The sequence below is a fragment of the Triticum aestivum genome, chromosome 2B (genome assembly GCF_018294505.1).
Source record: "Triticum aestivum cultivar Chinese Spring chromosome 2B, IWGSC CS RefSeq v2.1, whole genome shotgun sequence".
Classification (NCBI taxonomy): domain Eukaryota; kingdom Viridiplantae; phylum Streptophyta; class Magnoliopsida; order Poales; family Poaceae; genus Triticum; species Triticum aestivum.
In genome coordinates, this window is record NC_057798.1 from 620,893,912 (window position 1) to 620,917,509 (window position 23,598).

A 23,598-nucleotide genomic window follows, 5' to 3' on the forward strand; every position below is an offset into this window, starting at 1 on the left:
GATTTCTTCAGCGATGAACTCTTGGCGCTCCACTGCCTGTTTCCTGACTTTCTGCTTGACGGGTCGCGCATGAGGACAGACGGCAAGATGGTGCTCGATGACTTTTCTGGGAACACCGGGGATGTCAGACGGTTGCCATGCAAACACGTCGACGTTCGCCCGCAGGAAAGCAACGAGCGCGCTTTCCAATTTACGGTCGAGATTGGCACTGATGGTGAAGGTACCACCAGTGTCGTCCTCCTTGGCGGACACCTTCTTGGTCTCTAGTGGATCTACCATTGTCTTCTTACACTTGCCGGTGGAGCTCGATGGTGCGTCCTCGACGGTAGCGCAGCACTCCGAAGAGGTGCGCTTGTCGGAGTGGGCATCAGAACTCTTGCCGGACTTGTTCTTCTTCTTCCCCCCGGGAGCTTCAACGGTAAGTGACCTGCGATCTGTTGCGGCTGCTGCTTCCCGGTAGATCTTGTCGGCGCAGACAAGAGCATCCTTCTTGTCGCCAGGGACAGAGATGACACTTATCGGGCCTGGCATCTTCAGCATGTTGTATGCATAGTGAGAGGCTGCCATGAATTTGGCGAGTGTTGGACGGCCGAGTATCCATTGTAAGGCAATGGAAAGTCAGCAACGTCAAAAGTGACCCTCTCAGTCCTGAAGTTTAACTCGCTGCCAAATGTCACCGGCAACGTGATCTTTCCCTTTGGCTTGCTTCTTCTCGGATTGATTCCTTGGAATGTGCCGGTCTCTTCGAGCTCGCTGTCAGAGATCTGGAGTTTCTGGAGTACCGCGGAGGAGATCAGGTTCAAGCCGGCCCCGCCGTCAACTAGCATCTTAGTGACCTTGAGGTTGCGGATAGTTGGTGAAACCAACATCGGCAAGCACCCGACCGCAGTTATGCGATCAGGGTGGTCCTCAATATCAAAGATGATAGGTGTGTTGGACCATTTCAGAGGCCTGCGTGACTCGATGGGTGGTTCTGCTGCATTGACTTCCCGCACCCACTGCTTGAGCTGGCGGTGTGAAGTGTGCAGAGAAGCACCGCCGTCAACGCACAGGATCTCTGTGGCTTTCTGGAACTCCTGCTCATTGGTCTCATCATCATCCATATCTTCATCGTCGTCGTCCTCTTCATCCTTGTCACGGTCGCGGGGAGGTCTGTCTCCTTGCCGCTGCTTGGCCTTGCCGCGTCGTCCTCCTCGGCTGGGGCGTTTCTTGCCGGCTCCTCCAGCACCTTCCTGGGCCTTCTCCTTGTCGCGTCGCTCGTATTCAGCCTTTTGCTGCTCGACAAGCTGCTCGACTTTCTTGCAGCTCTGGAGGTCATGTCCCTTGGTGCGGTGGATCTTGCAGTACTGCCTGTTGGTGCCGTCCTGCTTGTCGGCGACCGCCACAGCCTGGTGGTTGGTGCCTGCGGCAATCTCCTTGCCGGAGCTACAAGCTTTGGCTTTCTTGCCAGACTGCTCAACGACTAGCACCTCTTTGCCTTTCTTCTTCCTGTTGTTCCGCCGCCGGTTTTTCTTTGCCGGGGCAGCATCCTCACTATCAGATCCTCCTGCTCTTGTATTCTCTCCGGGGAGTTTCCTCCCTTCCTCAGCACGTGCACACTTGTCAGCCAGGGCATATAGCTCACTGACGTCTCTGATCTTGCACATCGCCATCTCCTCCCGCATCCTGCGGTTTCGCACGTTCTGATGGAATGCGCTGATTACCGCGGCAGGGTGGACATCTGGGATGTTGTGCTGTACGTGGCTGAATCTCTGAATGTACTTGCACAGGGGCTCTCCTTCCTTCTGGGCGAGCAGATGAAGGTCACTTTCTTGGCCATGAGGCTTGTGGCCGCCTGTAAAGGCGCCGACAAACTGACGGCAGAGGTCTGCCCAGGAGGATATGGAGCCGTCCGGCAAGTGCATGAGCCAGGATCTGACATTGGGCTTGAGCACCAGCGGGAAGTAGTTGGTAAGGATCTTGTCGTCCCGCCCCCCGACAGCTTGCACCGCAATGGTGTAGATGCTGAGGAACTCCGACGGATGCGACTTGCCGTCGTACTTCTCTGGTACGTCTGGCTTGAAATTCTTCGTGTTGGGCCACTGGACTTGCCGCAGCTCACGAGTGAACACAGGGCAACCTACCGCGTACGGCAAGTCGCCTGGTTCCCCTGGCGCATGCACGTCGACAGAGGGCCCAGCGCGCTGGTCCGATTGACGCCGCGCTTCTCTTCGGCGCTCGATGCGAGTACGAGCGTCTTCTTGCTGTCGTTCATGAAGAACTTGGCGCTGATCGCGACGGGCTCGTGGATCCGACGATGCGGTAGAGTCGCTGTCGAGGTGGATCCGGCGAGTCGGCGATCTTGGCCTTCGGGGTGGAGAGTGCATGGTGGTTGCACCTCCATCGGTTTCGTCGCCATCGGCTCGCGCCTGGCAGTCCTGCTGCGGCAGCGATGTACTCGGCTGCCGCGTAGTGTCGCCGTTGGCGAAGCCGATGAGACTTTGAATGGTGGCCCTCCATTCGTCGATCTTGTCTGCCGTCGGAGGGTAATCTAGGAGCAGTTGAGCTCGCGCCAAAGCTTCTGCTGGAGTGGTGGGGGCAGTGGCGAACGGTGCGAGGAGCGGGATATGCTCGGACTTCTAACTATGTTAGAAGGAGCAGTATCCCGTCCAGGTGACCGTGTCTCGCTCGTGCCTGCATGTTGGCGTGCATGCTGGTCTTGAGCACTCCGAGATCCACCAGCTCGATCTTGGTCCAACAAACGTATGGTACTGCGAATACCATGACGCTGTCGGTCCTGCGCCTCCTGAGATGGGTGCGGTGCATGTACGGACGCCGAGGTCTGCGCAGCCTTGTCCTTGGACCTGGCAGCACCGTGAGCTTCCTCATCGATGCCCGTTCTTCCGCCGGCGTCTACCCCACCACCCGATTGCTCCGGTGGTGGTGGGATTGACGTGGACGGAACAGTTGCCCCCGGAGCCTTCTTCTTCGGTGGCATGTCGATGAAGAAGATGAAGATCTAGCTCGTGTGAACGCCGGATAAGGTTCACACAACCTCGACGCCCCCTACCTGGCGCGCCAAAGATGTCGGGGAAGCTGATCCACGAACACCTATGGGACCGGCGGACCGAGCCCCTTTCGGTTCGGCGGGGGGCGGAGATCGCACAAAGAGCGGATCGAGGCGAAGCACACGAGCAGTTTACCCAGCTTCGGAGCTCTCCGGAGAGATAACACTCCTACTGCTGCATGTCTGAGTGTATTGAGTTCTTGCTCGGGAGCGCTGAGTGCTACAGTGCACTCTAGCTGCTAACGAGACCGAGCGTGAGTGTTTTTCTGCCTCTGAGCCGAACCTCCTCTACATTGCGCATGGGCCTTCTTTTATAAGCTAAAGGGGTCACCGACAGGTGGCAACGTAGACAAGGGTAAAAATGGAAAAGGAATCGCGGTTGGTACAACTACCTGTACAGTGTATCCTACCTAACCCTGACGGCATGGGACAAAGGCATTAAATGCCCGTCTGTGTCGCCCAAACAGTGCAGAAAGGGACCGTCAGGGACGCCACCGCTCGCCACGATGGCAATCTTGTCAGCGTCGCTTGCCACCTCGCACCGCTGGCTGCACAGCCTCTTGCCACGCGCGCCTGAAAAGGCCCCAGGGCGACACGTTGGTGGATGTGCTGGAGCGCGGGTACAGAGTGGTAGCTTGCCGCGGCAAGCGCCTTGCCGCGGTCGTTGTCTTGCCGCGTCCGGAAGCTTGTCGCTCACCGGGCCTCGCCGGGACGCGCGGCGCGTCGCGGCAAGTTCCTTGAGATGCCTTGGTTGGCCTTCCCGGCAAGCTCCTCTTGCCGGGGCCTTGTCTCCTTGGCTTAAATATTTTATTCTTGAATGGCTCCAAAGGAACCACGGAGGACCTTGGCGGTCGCCCCGCAAGCCTTGCCGCGGGGTGCTGCAACTGCCCGTGCACAAGTTCGGGATACTAGGGTACCCCTACTCTGGTACACCGACAAAAACGCTAGTACCAAACAAGGCCTCAAGAGGTTTGTAAAGGTTTGAAGGGGATTGGATAGGAATTTGACTCATAGGGGATTTAATCCCTCACAATCCCCTATAACCCCCCTCAAACACAGTGCAGGGGACCGAGGCTAGCTGCCACCAATACCATCTACGTGGCCATCGATTGAGGCTCTTTCTCCCCCTAGTTCCTCAAAAGAACACCATGTTCATGGTGCTTTGATAGCCTAATTACTCGCCAAAGACCATTAGATAGAGAGAGGAGAAAGGAGGGTAACGGGAGGACAGAAGAGAGGAAATACACCTTGATACCGGTTTCAGTGTGCATCTTGAATATTCTTGCCGCCGATCTGACCTAGATCCATCAGCAGACACAAGGCTTCATGGGAGCATGTGTCTGATGCGAACAAGGATGCAACCAGCCGACCAAGAGCATATCTCGACGGCATGAAGACCGACAACAACAACCCCACAATCGGCTACGGAAACACGTTGTGGATGGACGAAACAATCTAAGCACCGATCCACACTGACGGCACTGAGAAGCCGCTCGCCGCACTAGAGAGCAGAGCAAGGCAACGCCACCGACCGGTTTTTTCCCTCGTGGAAGCGCCTAGGGAGATGAACCTCAAGACCGACAATGCTCACATCGATCGATCTCATCCACCGACACCCACCCATCACAACAACCAAATCCCCACTGCCGGCCAACCCGAGAGCACTCGTCGACCTTCATAGCCAGCACTACGAAAGAACTGACCCAACGCAGTGACACGTACCAAGCCGCTTACGAAGGGGGCACTAACACGTACACTATGAAGAATTTTGTGCCTTTGGGCATTTTTTCCGTTTCATGTAAAACCCTAATCTTTAGTGCAATGGAAGATCACCTACTGTCTGTCCTTACAAAACATCTATGAGAACATCTACAGCCGGGCACCCCAAACCGGCCTCAAACGCCCGGGTGGACGACCCGATCATAAAAAACCTGACCTAGATGGGCCTCAAACGCCTGGTCTGGCCGGCACCCCTCATATCCAGCCCGAATCTAGGGCGGATGTGGGGGTGCTCAGGTGCGTCCGCCACATCAGACTAACGATGGGGTCACACATGGAATCGTCCGGGAACCCGGCGGTCCGACGGACGTCTAGTCCAGTGGGGAGTGTGAACGACGTGTTGTGCCGCCCTGACTTGCTGCTCGATGCCAAATCCGGCTATTTAAGCCGGCTGGCGTGCCCCAACCCTAGCCACATCCACCTCCTCCCGCTCCGCACCGTCAGCCCAAACTTATGTGGAGGTCAACCGGTAGTTCATCCGACAAGAGCGGGCAGTGACCAACACGCTTTTCGATGAGGTGGAAATGGAGATGGAGGCGGAGCAGCCGAATGAGCTGCAGGAGCCGGAGCTGCGGCTATCGCACATGTACCCGGAGCCGGGCACGAGATAGTGGTCATCTCCGATGAGGATTAGGGTAGTATAGGTTATTTGATCTACGTACTATGTGGATTTCATCGTTTGCATGCTTTTGTATATGGATCTAAAGTTTGTAGTATGAGGTATGCAGATGTAGATGGGCAAATTTGATGCGTGACTGGTCACTGTCCGCGGACAAATCCGGGCACATTCGCAGAGGTTTGAGGGGTCGGATTTGCTATCCACGGCTGTAGATGCTCTAAAGTACCTTCATTTTGCCTATTGATTGTGTTTGTCTCGGTAGATTTTTAGTGGTAAGTGGTAACTACCTGCAAAACCAAATTTGAATAAAAATAGAAATAATTAGCAACACCAAATTTTGACTCTGTAAAGAGTCAACTCCCTGTGCCAAGAAGAACATGATGACCAGCGGAATTTACTCGATGTTTCTCTTTGGATGCTTTTTCTTTTTCTTTTCGAGACCGTGGAAGGTTTTAAATTTTGAAAACAAAACAAATCCGGACCTCGCTGAAGTTTGCAAAACATCAAAAGTTCTTTCGGATTTTGAGCTTTTGAAATTCACTTAATTTAAATAAACTTTAAGATAGTAGTACAAATTTATTTTGACAGTAGTTTGAAACTGCCTCGAAATTTCTGGGTTACAGATATTTTAGACCCCACCGAAATACGTGAAATTTCTAACCCTCCTAGAAACATGGATATGCTTCGTTTTGATCGAAGGTAAACATTACGGGCGGAGGCCACAAGGCCACGAACATCGCTCCAGCCTCCATGCCTCCATTCCGTTTGTTAACCGGGAATCACAGCATCGCATTAACTCCAGAATCAGCACAAAGCTCCGCCGGCTGCAACGCCCGCCATGTTCATAACGATTCCTGGACAGGAGTCAGAGGACAAAGCTGGCATTTGGGAGCAATCTGACGTGTAATATGACAGGAGCTAGCACGTACTCCCTCCGTCCGGAATTACTTGTCATGAAAATGGATATATCTAGAACTAAAATACATCTGGATACATCCATTTCAATGACAAGTATTTCCGGACAGAGGGAGTAGTAGTTCGTCATATAAAAGGGCATGCTGCCACACGAACAGAAATCCCAAGAAAGCCATGGAAAGCATGATCTCCCTGCTCTCCCTACTCCCGTTCCTTCTCCTCGCGATCGCCGCCGAGGCAACCGGCGACGAGCTCAGCACGTTCATCGTCCACGTGCAAGCGGAGGAGAACCACGTGTTCGGCACCGCGGACGATCGGAAGGCGTGGTACCACTCGTTCCTCCCCGACCATGGCCGGCTCGTCCACGCGTACCACCACGTCGCCAGCGGGTTCGCGGCCCGGCTGACGCGCAGCGAGCTCGAGGCGATGTCCGCCATGCCCGGGTTCCTCAGCGCAACCTCTGACCGGACGTACACGATGCTCGACGCACACGCCCGAGTTCCTTGGGCTGGACGTGGAGCAGGGGCGGCGGAACTACACGTCGGAGTTCGGCGCCGGCGTCATTGTCGGCGTGATCGACACCGGCATCTTCCCTGACCACCCGTCCTTCAGCGACGACGGCATGCCGCCGCCGCCGGCCAAGTGGAAGGGGCGCTGCGACTTCAACCGCACCTCGTGCAACAACAAGCTCATCGGCGCGCGCAACTTCGTCGCCACCCTCAACGGCCCGAACGGCACTTCCGCGCGGGTGCCGCCTGTCGATGACTTTGGGCACGGCACTCACACAGCGAGCACCGCGGCGGGAGCGGTCGTGCCGGGCGCTAATGTGCTCGGCCACGCGTTGGGCACCGCCGCCGGGATTGCGGCCCGCGCGCACATTGCCATGTACAAGGTGTGCGACCTCAATGGAGGCTGCGAGGCGTCCGACATACTGGCCGGTGTTGACGCCGCTGTTGGCGACGGTTGCGACGTCATCTCCATGTCTCTCGGCGGGCCGTCGGTGCCCTTTCACCTAGATCCTATTGCCATTGGGACGTTCGGCGCCATCGAGAAGGGCATCTTTGTGAGCATGGCTGCTGGCAACTCCGGCCCGGGAGAGAGCACCGTGATAAACGAAGCTGTCAGGACCGGACTATAATTCAGATAGCAGACTAGGAAATTTAGGAGGAAAGAATGGGGAAAAACTAGCCCAGATCTGAGATATTTGTATTAGCTGCATGTTTGCTTAGCCATCACGGCAATGCCATAGAAGATTCGATACCCTGGCCAGCCACAACCCGGCTACCTTTATAGGTGGACAGCCTTACTGGCAACAGTCTGAAAAGTAACAGTAACGGCATGAAACGGAACAGTAAGATCTAACGGCTAGCGACGAGCGTTGAAAAGGTAAGGAGCGATCGTAGCCGTCCCACTACTGAACCTAACAGCTACAGCTAACTGAAGATAACACTACACGCTCAATGGGCCTGACATTGCCCCCTCCTTGAGTCTCGACGTGTCCTCACAGCGTTGCTGCTGCTGCACGCCATGCTTTCGTAGTGTTGCTGAAGAACTCCGGAAATGTGTACTTGATAAAATCCGCGTCTTCCCATGTTGCGCCGGTTGTCGGCAAGTTAATCCATTTGATAAGCCACTGCACCACTGGTAAGTTGTGTCGAGGAACTTGTCGAACTTCTAACACTTCCTCTGGTCCCCTTCTGATTGTTCCATCCTGGTTCACAAGTGGCAGGTTAGGATCAGGTATTGACTTATCCCCAATGTGCTTCTTTAATTGGCTCACATGGAATACTGGGTGGATTTGCACCCCACTAGGTAACTGCAATTTGTAAGCTGCATTTCCCACTTTCTGAATGACCAAAAATGGGCCGTAGAATTTGTTTTTCAACTTTAAAGCACCTCTGAATCCAAAGGCTGTTAATCTGTATGGAGCCATTTTCAAATATACTGGATCTCCCACCTGAAAGCTTCTCTCAACTCTCTTAGTATCAGCATACTTCTTCATTTTGTTCTGTGCCAGCACCAGATTGTCTTTGAGCTGCTGTAGGATCTGTTGTTTGGCAGTTAAAAAGGCATGTGCTTCTTCATCCTCAGGTCCAGGTATTGCCAATTCTGATATGAGAGGAGGGGGAAATCCATACAGAGCTTGGAAGGGGGACATTTTAATGGCAGTGTGGTAAGTTGAGTTATACCAGAATTCTGCCAATGAGAGCCAAGACAACCACTTTGTAGGAGCAGATGTAGTCATGCATCTCAGATACGTTTCCAAACACTGATTGACACGCTCAGTCTGACCATCAGTTTGAGGATGGTAAGCAGTACTGTATCTGAGTTCCACTTTCAATGCAGAGAAGATATCCCTCCATAGTTGGCTGGTGAAAATTCTATCTCTGTCAGATATAATTAATTTGGGAGGGCCATGTAATCTGATGATATTATCCACAAATGCTTGAGTCACACTGAGTACTGAGTACGGATGAGACAGTGGGATGAAGTGAGAGTATTTGGTAAACCTATCCACTACCACCATGATCACATCTTTCCCTTGTGATTTGGGAAGTCCCTCAATAAAATCCATTGAGATGTGCTGCCAGGCCATATCAGCAACAGGTAGGGGCTCTAGCAATCCTGGTTGCAAGCAATTCTCATGCTTAGCTCTCTGACAGACAGGGCAAGCAGCTATGAAGGCTTCTACAACTGCCTTTAGACCAGGCCAGTAGAAAATGCTTTTCACCCTGTGATAGGTTGCTCTTCTACCTGAGTGGCCCCCTACAAGAGAACTGTGTAAGGCTGCCAGTAGTTTTTGCTGCAATTCAGGAGAGTTTCACACATAGATTTTTCCTTTATATCTTATAATTCCAGCTGCTAGAGACTAATCTGGCAATTTATCACTCCCTTGAATGAGGAGTTTTTCCAGCAACTGCAAGCCGGTAGGGTCTTGCTGATAGCTTGCCACCAAATCTTCTGCCCAAGTAGGTGTAGCTGCAGAGATAGCATGCATTTAGGGAGAATTCTTGATAGAGCATCAGCCACCTTGTTTTGAATTCCCTTTTTGTACTGGATAGTGAAATTAAATTCCAACAACTTCATCATTAGTTTGTGTTGGACTCCTTCAGTGATCCTTTGATCAGTAATGAATTTGAGAGATTGTTGATCTGTTTTAATGATCAACTCTTTCCCTAACAGATAATGTCTCCATCTTTTGAGTGCTTCTAAAATAGCCAAGGCCTCCTTTTCATATGTGGACATGGCTGCATTCCTTGGGCATAGGGATGAGCTGTAGAAAGAAATTGGTCTGCCTTGCTGCATTAGGACAACCCCAATTCCCTTTCCTGATGCATCAGTTTCCAAAATGAATGGTTTGGAAAAATCCGACAGGGCCAAAACTGGAGCAGTAGTTAGTTCTTGTTTGAATTGTTGAAAGGCATTGGTATGTTCAGGTTGCCACTTGAAATTTCCCTTTTTAAGCAGATCATGCAAAGGTCTGCAAATTACACCATAGCCCTTTATAAATCTTCTATAATAGCCTGCTAGGCCCAAAAAGCTTCTCAGTTTAGTGATGTTCTCAGGGACTGGCCATTCAGCTATTGCAGAGATCTTTTGTGGGTCAGTAGCTACTCCATCTGCAGAGATCACATGCCCTAAATATTCCACTTTCTGAGCTGCAAACACACACTTGGACATTTTGGCAAACAGCTGATGTTCTCTCAAAACATCCAGTACCAGCTTGATATGTTCCAAGTGCTCTGTGAGGTTTTTACTGAAGATCAATATATCATCAAAGAAAACCAACACAAATTTCCTCAAATAAGGACCAAATATGGTGTTCATTAATTCCTGGAAAGTGCCAGGAGCATTGGACAGGCCAAAAGGCATAACCAGGAATTCAAAATGACCCAAGAATGTTCTGAATGCAGTTTTATGGACATCTGCTGGTGACATTCTTATTTGATGGTAGCCTGGCCTTAAATCCAGTTTTGTGAAATATTTTGCTCCATGCAACTCATCCAAAAGGTCTTCTATGACAGGTATGGGAAATTTGTTTTTAATTGTAAGAGAGTTCAGTTTTCTGTAGTCTGTGCACAGTCTCATTGATCCATCTCTCTTTTTGACTAGTATGACAGGAGCTGCAAAGGGACTTTGACTGTGTCTAATAAGATGTGCAGCCAGCAACTTTTTGATTTGCTCCTCCATTTCTCTTTTTTGGTTCCGAGGCACCCTGTAAGGTCCAACTTGTGGTGGTGTAGCACCCTCCACCAGAGGAATGGTGTGGTCCAGGACCCTATGAGGAGGCAAAGTTTTAGGTTCTTCAAATAGATCAGCATACTCCAACAGTAATTTCTATATTTGTGGGGGAATTTTAAAATCTTCTGGTGCATCCATGAGTATGTTATTGACTTGGCACAAGAAGATCTCAGGTCCTTTATCCATCAGCTTTTTCACTTTCTTAACAGGTACCTCTTTCAGACTAGCAGGAGTAGTGAATACTGCTGTGGATACAGTCTGCTTTCTTTCATGTGTAAAACTGAACTGTTTTGCAGGAATGTCAAAGGAAACAGGGCTAACTGCAGTAAACCAAACATATCCCAAAATTGCATCATGACTAGGTAATGCCAGAGTCCTAAAACTGTGTGAAAGTGTCATTTTAGATATCTGAAACTGGCAATTAGGGACAACTGCAGAAGATGTTAGTATGCCTCCCCCAGCAACTGCAATTCTTCTAGGTTTGACAGGTAGTAAGTTGCAGTTTGCTTTAACTGCAAAGTCTTGATTTATGAATGATGTGGTACTACCTGAAGCCAACAGTGCAACTGCTCTTTTTCCATTTATATGGATAATTACTATAGGTGTTGGGACTGCAAGCTGCTGACCCATTGCAAAAGCAGAAATGAACATAGCTTGATCAGCTTCTGTCACTTGTTCTATTTGCTCCTCCAACAGTTGTTCCTCAATGTCATAAGTGACTTGTTCCTCTTGTTCCTGTTGCATTGCCTGGACATTGGGTACTAATTTACATTTATGACCATGTACCCATTTGTCACCACATCTCCAGCATTCTCCCACTTTCCTGATTTTCTGAACATTACTGACAGGAGGTTCAGTGTGTCTGGCAGGATGTTGTTGTTGTATAACAGGAACAACATTCACCTTGGGGGGATAATTTGTATTGCTCTTCTGGTAGTAATTGTTGTAAGGAACAATTGTCCTTTTTGCAGTAATTGCCACAGGTGGATGACAGGGTTCCACATCCCTAGCTAACCAATAGGCATCTGTTAGTGTTTGGGGTCTCAGAGGTCTGATTTGGAACTTTATTCCCTCTCTTAACCCATTGACATAACATCTGACAAACCAAGATTCTCCAAGCTCTGGATTTTCCTCTTGAACATCAGCCATGAGATCCTCAAATATTTTTGTGTATTCGGACACACTGCTATTTGATTGCTTAACTGAGTTGAATTTCTCAGTTAAGTCATAAGAGCCTTGTGTGGAAAATCTTTTAGTGACTGCCAAATTCCTTCCATGATACTTTCTTCTTTAATAACCCCGATCTTCTGAGCCATACATCTGCTTCACCTATCATGTATAATTGGGCGAGAGAGACTTTATATTCTTCTGGTGATCCTGACATTTGAAAATACTTGTTGCACTGCCTTATCCATCCCACTGGGTCTTCTCCCTCAAACCTAGGAAAATCCATTTTAGGTCCCTTTGTTATAGATTTCATGAATTGACATTGCATGTCTTGTTTATATATTTTTGCATATCCTTGCCATAACTGCCTATCCCTGTTTTGGAGGTTGTACTGCTGGAATGCAGGAGTGTAAGGCTGATGTGTTCTGAGTGGAGTACCAAGAGGACTTGCCTGCTCTGTTCTGCCTGTTGTTCATATCTAGGAGGAACTGCTGGTTTGTTAATTCTGACTGGAGGAAGATTGTGGAGTTGTAATTCTTCCATCTGTCTTGTTTTCTCTTTTTCTGCTTCCAATTGCTGTTTTAATTGCTCTGTTCTGAGTGTTTGGTTTTGCAACTGCTCCTGCGACACTGTTGGTGATCTAGGCCTCTGTTGGGAGCTTGAAGGAATATCCGTAGGATTTCCCTGAACTGGTGCTTTGACCAAGGCTTGTAACACTGAGTTGATAGTGGAAAGTTGCTTGCCCAGATCCAGAACCACTTGCTCGACACTGCCCACCTGTGTTGCAATCTCCCCTTGCTTGGAGCTGATGGAGTGCACCTCATCGTGCAATTTGGCCATGTCCGCTTGCATCTGCGACTGGTCTTTCTGCATGATTCCCACATCATCTTTTAAGGACAACAAGTCTTGCAGCTTCGCCTCGTCGATCGCCTTAGCACACCCCATCGCCTTGATCTGAAGAAGAAGTAAGGGATTTTACCACGGTGTTCCCGCAACCTTCCTTCGCTCCAGATCCTGCCGCCACCTCGATCCACTCCGCCAAAGTACACGGATCAGTGCTTCAGACGCAGAATTTTACCAATTGAGCAGTGAGCTCAACCAACCGCTCCGGCTCGACTGATCTGTACTCGAACAAAACGCCGCCGCCTACGCCGCCATCGATCGCCGCCACCATGCTGCCATCGACATCAGAGAAGAGGGTGGGAATTGGGTGGGGAAAACTTGGAGAAAAGCAAATTGCTGTCCGCCGGAACGCTATCTCCAAGGAATCGCTAGCTACTGATACCAATTTGTCAGGACCGGACTATAATTCAGATAGCAGACTAGGAAATTTAGGAGGAAAGAATGGGGAAAAACTAGCCCAGATCTGAGATATTTGTATTAGGTGTATGTTTGCTTAGCCATCACGGCAATGCCATAGAAGATTCGATACCCTGGCCAGCCACAACCCGGCTACCTTTACAGGTGGACAGCCTCACTGGCAACAGTCTGAAAAGTAACAGTAACGGCATGAAACGGAACAGTAAGATCTAACGGCTAGCGACGAGCGTTGAAAAGGTAAGGAGCGATCCTAGACGTCCCACTACTGAACCTAACAGCTACAGCTAACTGAAGATAACACTACACGCTCAACGGGCCTGACAGAAGCTCCGTGGATGCTCACCGTCGCCGCGAGTACCATGGACCGCTCCATCCGTTCGATCGTGCAGCTGGGGAACGGCGCATATTTCCACGGCGAGTCACTCTACCAGCCAAACGCCGGTGTGCCCAGTGCCTTCTACCCGTTGGTGTCCGCCGGCGCGAGCGGGAAGCCACTGGCCGAGTTCTGTGGGAACGGCTTGCTGGACGGCGTCGACGTCAAGGGCAAGATAGTGCTCTGTGAGCTCACGAGAAATATCTCGGCGATGAACCAAGGCCAGGTGGTGCTGAGTGCCGGCGGCGTCGGCATGATCTTGGCGAACCAGTTTGCCCAAGGCTACGACACGTTAGCCCAGGCGAACGCCCTCCCGGCGTCGAGCGTCGACTACTTCGCGGGCGCAGCCATCAAATCCTACCTCAACTCCACGGTGAACCCGGTGGCGAGTATCGGCTTCAGCGGCACAGTGCTCGGCACGTCACCTGCTCCGTCGATCGTTTTCTTCTCGTCTCGTGGGCCTAGCCGTCAAGGCCCTGGCTTTCTGAAGCCCGACATCACGGGGCCGGGGGTGAACGTGCTCGCCGCATGGCCGTTTCAGGTCGGGCCACCGTCAGCACCGGTTCTTCCCGGACCGACCTTCAACATCATCTCCGGCACGTCCATGTCGACACCGCACCTCGTCGGCATTGCAGCGCTGATCAAGAGCAAGCACCCGGACTGGTCGCCGGCGGCTATCAAGTCGGCCATGATGACGACGGCCGACATCACCGACCGCTCCGGCAATCCCATACTCAACGAGCAGCGCATGGCGGCCAACTTCTTCGCCACCGGCACCGGGCATGTCACCCAATGAAGGCCGCTGACCCTGGCCTAGTCTACGACATCACCCCCGAGGATTACATCGGCTACCTCTGTAGCATGTACATGAGCCAGCAGGTGCCGGTGATCGTGCGCCGGCGGATTGATTGCTTGACCACCTTGGTCATAGCAACCGCCTGCTGAATTATCCGTCGGTCTCGGTTGCTTTGCCGGTGGTCGTGAGGCGCAAGGTGAAGAACGTCGGGGAGGTGCCTTCGGTGTACTATGCTGCGATCGACATGCCAAGCAGTGGCGTAAGCGTGGACGTCTACCCGAGGGAGCTGGAGTTCATCTAAGCGAACCAGGAGGTGATCTTTTCGGTATACGTGTGGCCGTGGCAGAACGGTGCAAGGGTGGTGCAAGGTGCTCTACGGTGGGTATCCGAGAAGCACACAGTGCGGAGCCCAATCTCCATCACCTTTGCTTGATCACATACTTGATTTCTCACACGATGAGTCGACATGGCTCAAGTACGTTTATGTCCTTCGCACAACTTTCTCATTGTTATAGTTTGTCTCGACTAATTTCCAATAAATCAATGGGTCCGTCCAGATGAAGTCTCATCGGCTAACGTCATCATAAGCAGATTAGCCCCGTTAACTATCTTTTCTTCTATTGGATTGTAATCAGTCTTAAGTTCTAGGCTTTTCCCTTTTTCTGGTTGTTTGTTTGTTTGTTTGTGCGATTGTGCTGGACTATGAATTTGTTTGTTTGTTTTTTCACATATCGCTTGTATCATGTACGCGCATCCTCTCCTTCGCCAAAAACGTACGCCTGCATCATCTACGCGCATGCATGCTCGATTTCTAGAGAAACAAATAGCTATACCACGTCATCGTAGAATCGAACTGCATGTTGTACACATAATCTCATCAAAAGAAAAACAAAAAGAGATCGATGCATGCATCAAATGACCAACCAGCATAGTAAATCAGGTCACCCAATTTTAAATTGAAGACCATAATTAATTATGAGGCCTTCAAAATTAGGGAGCATAAATCAATTCAAGATTAAATATCTCAATCGAATAAGTTACAAAGTTACGGAGCATAGTTAATCTAATATATCTAAATAGCTAGCCCTCACTACGAGGAATTCTCTGCCTTCTCTTGAGCCACATCACCTAAATTAATTCAACCATTGAATATACTAGATCGGTCTACAATGGCCATCCGATCTTGCACTTTAGCCGTTGGACCAAGCGCATGCACGCACACAAGCAACGCATTTCAATTACTGACGTCTAAACATGCAAAAATGCATGCAGTAACCGCCACCTCAATCGATTATGCATTACATCCGCTGATTTGCTGCTGTAGAGCTCCATGCCCTATACTTCATGAGCAATGCTATATGCACGGACAGATTTTTACTTAGTTCACGGAGAGGCCCAGCTGAGATAATATGATTAGAGGAATTAAGGTGAGGGGCCCCACACCCCCTGAAAATCAGGGGGGGGGGGGGGCGATTAGTTAACAACACAGGGTCCGTAAAGGCCCGTATTACTCCGTGTGTATAGAATTATCGATACTTCATGATGGCATCACATCTGCTGCCTTGATGTCCGGCTACTGGTGGTGATAGACTTTGTTGATCTTTACGGTACCAAGTGACATAGGTATCCAGATAGCAGTTTATATTATTCACTTCTCTTGATAATATTATTTTCTTCATGTTCCTGGTGTGTGCATAGCTATTCTCCACTTTCACAGTTAAGTGTAACTCATGTTTTTTGTCTGAGATTCTTTTATTTTTGGCGAATTCTGTCCTGAGATTTCATCATTCTTCCATACGTGCACTTTCGCCGGTAAGGGTAACTAATTTTTTTTGTCCATATATGCCAGCTACAACCATCTAATGCTTCCATACGTGCCATCACATGACGTTGTCTTTACACGTTAGTACTACTTATGTTTGATAACCGGTGACTTTCTTCATGGAAATAAATTAATGATGGAATGCTAAAAAAATATTGTTTCATATATTGCAGCTATTACACTAAGTACATTTTAGCTCAATTTTCTTTTATTTCGTAACTCATCACATTTCTAAAAGTTGGCAAGAATTTCCGCGGCAACGCGCGGGGTATCTTCTAGTTAAAAGAGTGAGAGAGCTCCTTGAGAAATTGTTGACGCAGATAAAATCACCCAATTTCAAATTGAATACCTCAATTGTGAGGCCTTAACAATTTAGGGAACATACATAGTGCATTTATAGATAGATATCTAACAAAGCCTTACCAAATAAATACATGAAACAACCAAAGCCACCTTCCTGACAAGCATTGTCGCCATATCTACAAGTTTGATGGTGTGCCCTGATCTTGCGCACAGCCGCCCCGCACAACCAATTCCTTTGCCCTGACAGTTGCACACAGCCGCCCCACACGAGCCGCCCCAACCGCCTCATGGGGAAGCTGTTGCAACACTCTTGCCCTAGCACCTTTGGCGTCAGGCGCCGCCGCCACCGCGGCCAACATTGGCGGCAACGATAGTAGGAATCTCCCGGGAAGTAGGAGCTGGCAGCGGTAGGGTTTGGCTCCCTTGATGTCCCCCTGGGGTTGCGACACGAGGGGATTACCAGTTCGCAGAATACAAAGAGCCTCCTAATGAAGGGAGATAACACTAGTAGAAAAAGGGGCTAATGTGAAGCACATTAGTCCCGGTTTGTAACAAAACTGGCACTAATGTGATCATTAGTGCCGGTCCCAACGGCTAGGGGGGCGGAGATCATGAGTACCGGTTCGTGGCAAACTTTTAGTACCTTTTCGTGCCACGAACCGGTACTAAAGAGGCTGTTGCAGGCTGTGCTCAGGCTGGGGCCCCACCAGTACCTTTAGTACCCGTTCATGCCACAAACCGGTACTAGAGGTCTCTAGTTGATTCATTCTGCAGCGGTTTTTTAGTCCCACCTCGCTCCGCTAACAGAGTTTTTACCACCTTAAATATGTTACTTCTCAAACTATCACAACCACTTGGTCTTCATTGAACTCTATGTGTAGAATTTGTGGCCACAATATGAGTCTTCTCCGGTTTCTAAACCGGTGAGGACTCATATTGACAATTCAGATTGTACACAAAAAGATCATTGATGATCAATGTATTTTTGATGTATTTCTCTGTAGCAGTAGCGCGTTTTGGCTGAAAGACGATACTGATCAATGTATTTTATGTATATTTTTACATGTTTACACAATTTTAATAACTTAATACAACTCCGGACTTTTTTGCGTTCAAATGCACAATTCAAATCCACGTCATCAACTTTCAACCATTTCTGACGTAATTTGCTATTTTCGATGCATTTACTGATTTGTTTTGAGAGCTAAATGACCGTGAAATTGAAAAGCACTACAAAATGAACTCTGAAAAGGTTGAAACTTGGCAAGGTATCATCATTTCACCCGCATAGCATGTGCAAAAAAGTAGAAAGGGTTACGACAAAAATTGAATGCACTTCGTTTACAAACCGGACTAGCTACTTTATTTTTAGTAAGAAAATTAATAGAACTAGTTTAGTTGAATTAGTTTAATTAATTGAACTAGTTAGTTGAATGAGTTGAATTAGGAGCTACTTTATTTAGGTATATTTTTAGTAAGTGCTTAGTTGAATTAATTAGTTAAACTAGCTAGTTGAATTAATAGAACTAGTTTAATTAGTTAAATTAATATAACTAATAAGTGTTTAATGTTTCACCTATGAACATAGAAAATGTCGTCTGACGATGAAAACGATTTCATTATGTGCGAAAACTGCGAAAACCAATGCGGCCTGTGCGACAAAAAATTCCTAGTTGATGATAGGCGCTTCATCATCAAGCTGGATGAGACCTTCGAAGTGGATACAGTAAGTCACAACGACAAGTCTTTTTCGTAATTAAGCATGACTTATATATGTTTCATTTGCTTCAACTTATTATTTTAATTTTTCACTATTCTACTAGTGTATTCCCTGCCATGCAAGAATTTTTGTCTTGGATAAGATAGGTTTAAGTCCTAACAAAACTATGAAGGTAAAGAGAGTTTACTTGAAGACCGAGCATGGTTATACCTTCGACGTCAAATTATACAATCAAGACACCTACACCCATTTTAAATGCAAAACTTGGCAAGCACTATGCAATGTTTATGCATTTGAGCCTGATATGTTTATCAACTTTGATATTTGTCCCGAAGATGATATTGAAGTTAATAGATACATTTGGGTAGATGTGCAGACGCCTCCAATTCTACCATTATGTGATTTTCTCAATCATATTTATGTCTTCGATATTGTTTTTTCAAAAATAGTTGACACCTAATTTCTATTGACAACTTATTTCCATTCAAACAAACATGTCCAACGCTTGGTAGACAGGACCGTCCACTGTCCCGGGGCTGAAGTAAACTGCGAGGAGATAAGTCATTATGTTTCATGACTTGAGAATCTTGATGCTGTCAAGAGAAATTATTTTCCTGAATTTGAAAATCTTAGTACTCAAAACGTGCAACTAACAGTGATCGTATTGAACTATGGTCAAATCTATTTAGGAAAGATGGTAATATTTTTTTACTTTTTTTCCTCAGTGCATCTTTTGCATACATTATTTTTAAGCTAAACTTCATTTCTAAGTATGTTACTATTTGATGTTTTTCAACAGGGACTCCCAATGAATGTTGTGCCTTAGTGGATCGAGACTAAAGGTTGCATGAGAATGATTAGCTTACGGCCAAGACATCCTACAATGCACTTTAGTGCATTCAGGATTTCTAATAGCAAGGAATGCTTAATAGTGAAAGACTAGAGCAAAATTGTCCATGATCGCAGAGAAGTACTAGGGGGCAGCAATCAGAAGTGCAAACCACGATTAGGAGATAGGTTCATATGCATGCTCCAATATGATGAATCAGGAGAGCTATACATGTTCTATGCTATTTTATCTGAGAGTGAGCAGCAGGAGTGATTAGCATGCTCTTAGTACTTGTCTTCTCATGTCCGTATTCTTCGTCTTGAACTTAATCTCAAAGAGTGATTTGCTTTTGTGGTCTTATATATGAACGCTTATAATAATGACCATGTTGAACTCGATGATATCTTTCCTTCTGGTACAAGTGAATGTTTCTTCTTTAAGCTAGTATTGGTGGTGATTAGATAGCGGTAATGACTATGATGATTAAATAGTGGTAATGACGACTATAATGATTTTTAGCTAGCTAGCTAGTATACAGTTAACTTGTTGGTGATGATATATGATGCAATAGTTTTTATATTAATATGATGAGTTATTATATCATTTATGAAAGAAACCGCAGATTAGTTTCAACTTGATGGATCCTAGCTAGCTAAGTGATCAAGTATATTACTTGCTCACCTAATGTAAGTGATCAAGTAATATGGATATGGCATATATACTTTGATCACTTAGCTAGGATCCATGCATGCATCCAGTTGAAACTAATCTGCGGTACTTTCACCTAATGATTTAACAACTCATTATAATGTAAAAATAATCTCTAAATTAAATTGAAAACACAAAACTAAAGGAAAAATAAAAAAATAAAACCAAAACCCCCCCAAACATTTAGTACCGCTTCGTGTTACCAACCGGCACTAAAGGTCTCCCTGCACCCGACCCTGGCTCGTGCCACGTGGTGGCACTTTAGTGGCGGTTCGTGCCGAACTCGTACTAAAGGGGGGGACCTTTAGTCCCCACCCTTTAGTGTCGGTTCGAGAATCGGCACTAGAGGCCCTTACGAACCGGTGCTAAAGCCAGGTTCTGCACTAGTGTAAGTATAATAATCAAATTTTCTGTTGAGTTTTTCTTCTTCTTTAAAACAATGAGGGAGGATCCCACCTAAATATGATCTTGCTTCAAAAAGAGATAGATCTACTAGTTTATAACGGAAAGCGGATCGAAACTTTAACTGCCAGAAGGGTAATAAATCAAGAAAATTAGAAAAAATAGGTACATGGTTACAACACCATGCAAAAGGACATCCATCTAAAGATCAGATGCATCTAGGTGCATGGTTGCAATGATGTAGTATAGGTAATGACATAACTACACACTACGTACCACTAGCAGCAAAGAGGAGGTTATCCGGCAACACATCATGCCAGAAGAAAGCAGATGGGTAAACTTTGAAGAATAGACATGATAGGCCCACAAGACAATGCTGCAGCAACTGGGAGGGGAACCTTGGGTAGTCACATCAAGTAGTTGTGCCATTACACATGCCCGTGGCATCGAACATTCAGAACAGGGGGGGGGTCATTGCATTATACAAAGTGTGAATGAAGATGGGAAGCTCTCACTCGATGAGCATGCCCAAAGGAGAAACGTTGTTCTCTGCCGTCGGAACGGAAGTCTGCTCATGAAAGTGATGAGAAAAGGCTATGTGGAGGAAGTGACATGATCATAGAGGATGCCACTAGAGAAAATATCTCCGTGAAGAGTGGCCATTGCCCAAAGTGGAGTGTAAATGAAAGACACACACGTCAATGATAGAGACGACAATGACAACATGGTGGAGAAAATGGAGAGAGCTCACAGAGAGTTGATGCCCTGCAAGTGCACATGGTTTGGTTGTAACTTTTTCAAAATAAGAGTATCACATACGCCACTACCCTTCATCCCGCTCCGGTTACTAAATGATAATTAAGGGGTCTTCCCTTGTGGATGCAACTTAAAAGTGGTCTTCGTTTACCCCCTGCTGCAACGATCAGGGACGAAGAGAGATAGGCCCGACCTTTTCTTTCTCGACCTTTTTTTTGTCATAGTTGCAAGTTCATCCTCGACTTACAACGGGTCCTAAGTTTTTTTCCTCAATTGCAAGTCCACCATCGACTAGCAAGTGGGCTCGACCTTTTTTCTACATCAGTTGCAAGCCCACCGTAGACTTGCAACCGGTTCACCCTTTCTTTTTGCCTCGGTTGCAAGTCCACCCTCGAGTCGCAACTGAACCCGATTTTTTTGTTCCATATGCAAGTTCACCGTCAACTCGCAAATGGGCTCAAATCGGGCCCGGCCCATTTTTTGTTTAGTTACAAAGTCACGCTCAACTTGCAACTAGGAAACCCCCCTTTTCTTGTCCTAGTTGAAAGTCCACCCTCAACATTCAACTGGGCCTGACCTTTTTTGCTAAGTTGCAAGCCCACCATCCACTCTCGGCTTAATGGTGAACAATTTTAAATGCACAATGAACATTTTCTAAATCCCTGGCAGCCATTAAATTCACAAGTTTTTTTTAGTTTGACATACATTAATATTTGTAAGTTTCACAAAATTCTTTCAAATTTGCAAACATTTTATATTTCATGAACTTTTTAAAAATTTATGAATATTTTTCTAATCAATGAACATTTTTTAGTAGCACAAAATATGCTTTTAGTCGTGCACATAACATATGGCGTTTGGTGTACTTTTCTATTGGACATCAGTTTGTAATCTGCTATCAAAATCTAAATAAAACAACATACTCCCTCCGTCCCAAAATAAGTGTCTAGAGCTTAGTACAAATTTGTACTAGAGCTAATACAAAGTTGAGACACTTATTTTGGGACGAAGGGAGTATAACTTATTCTTTTGAGACAAAAACAACATACAACTGAGAAGAAGAAACAACGTACAACTATAAGAAAACAATATGACCCATGGCACTCATACGTTCGTGGTCGCTACTCACCTAGACGGAGGCCAGGGAGCATTTGGTTACTGGGTCTTTTCGCTGGGAGATGGTAGCTCGGGATATCTTCAACCGGTTTGGATGGCGGTCATGTAATAGGATAGGCATTTAGTATCTCTATCTAGTTTTTGCCGGCCGGTTGTGGCGTCCTTTCTTGGCTAGTTGGTGTTTCTAGCCCTTTTTGGCTCTGTGTGAGCTTTCTGTGTTTTTTTATTACTTTTGGAGACCTTTGGAACCATGTTGGCACTACTTTATTTGGTTAATAAGATGGCCGTATGCATCTCTCTGATGCAGAGGCCGGGGAATCTCCCCTTTTCCAAAAAAAAGAAAAAAAGAAAACAATATGACTAGTAGGGAGCTGGGCGAGAAGGACCATAGTAAGAACGTGAACAAAGGCCCGCCCAATTTGGTGAAAAGGTAAAAGAAAAAGGACCCCGGTAACACCTGAATGTTTCGGATTTGATCATGGCAGATCAAACATTTTTATTGCAGTTTTAGTGAAGCAAGGATCACAACTTTAGTTAGTAAGCATAACAAATCCACGTATGATGTATTTTTTGCCAAAAAATTGTCATGCGTGTCAATAAATTTGGGGGACTGCTACGCGTCCGTCGGCGGATTTTTTAGAAAGATCCGCCGGCTCACGAGCCGTTGGATTTGAAACAATCGGTCAGCCAAACGTCTTTATCTACTTCGCAACACATGACTTATTGCGGAAACATTTGTAACAAGGTTATGTTGCTTTTTTTCTTTGCAATAAGGGGCTAGTTGCAGAATTCCTTTTTGAAACAATGGATCAATTGCAAAAAGTTGGCACAAAGGGTTAGCTCCTTACTGTTGATTAAGAGTCCATCCGACAGACATATAGACGGCAGACGCTCACACAAATTCGATCTGTTCAAGGAAATCTTTCTCGGGACTGCTACGCGTTCGCCGGCTGATGTTTCTAAAAGATCCGTCGGCTCACGAGCCGTTATATTTGATACAATCGGTCAGCCAAACATCTTTCTCTACTTCGCGACAAAGGACTTGTTGCGGAAACATTTGTAACAAGTGTTATGTTGCATTTTTTTCTTTGCAACGTAGGTTGTAGTGTGAGTTTTTTTTTGTAACATGGGTTGTGTTGCAGAAAGAAATGTGCTCTCTAGTGTGAGCCGCAACAGTATCGTGAGTCATTGTATTTGATCCAATCCATCTGCCAAACGTCTTTCTCTACTTTGCAGCAAAGGTCTTTGCGCGGAAAACATTTGCAACATGAGTTATGTTGCGTTTTTTCTATGAAACATAGATTGTATTGCGGGATTTTTTTTTTGCAACATGGGTGTTGCAGAAAATATTGCCCTCCCTAGTGCGAGCCGCAACATTATCTAGCCGTTGGCCGGTTTGCAACAAGGGGCTAGTTGCAGAATCCCTTTCTGAAACAATGGACCGGTAGCAGAAAGTGGGCACGGTGGGGTTAGCTCCTCACCGTTGATTAAAATTCCATCCGGCGGACATATAGATGGCGGACGCTCACACAAAATCGATCGGTTGAAGGGAATATTTTCCAATAAATTTGTCATCCTCGTGTCACTTAAATTGCCATAAAAAATATATGATTTGCCATGATCAAATCCCAAACGTTTAGAATTAATCATTTCTAGAGAAAAAACACAAAAACAATGAACATGGG

General features: G+C 47.1%; 1 pseudogene; it reads left to right on the forward strand.

Moving 5' to 3' along the window:
* Positions 1 to 6,533: 6,533 nt before the first annotated feature.
* Positions 6,534 to 14,690, forward strand: LOC123041787 (subtilisin-like protease 1; annotated as a pseudogene).
* Positions 14,691 to 23,598: the final 8,908 nt, after the last annotated feature.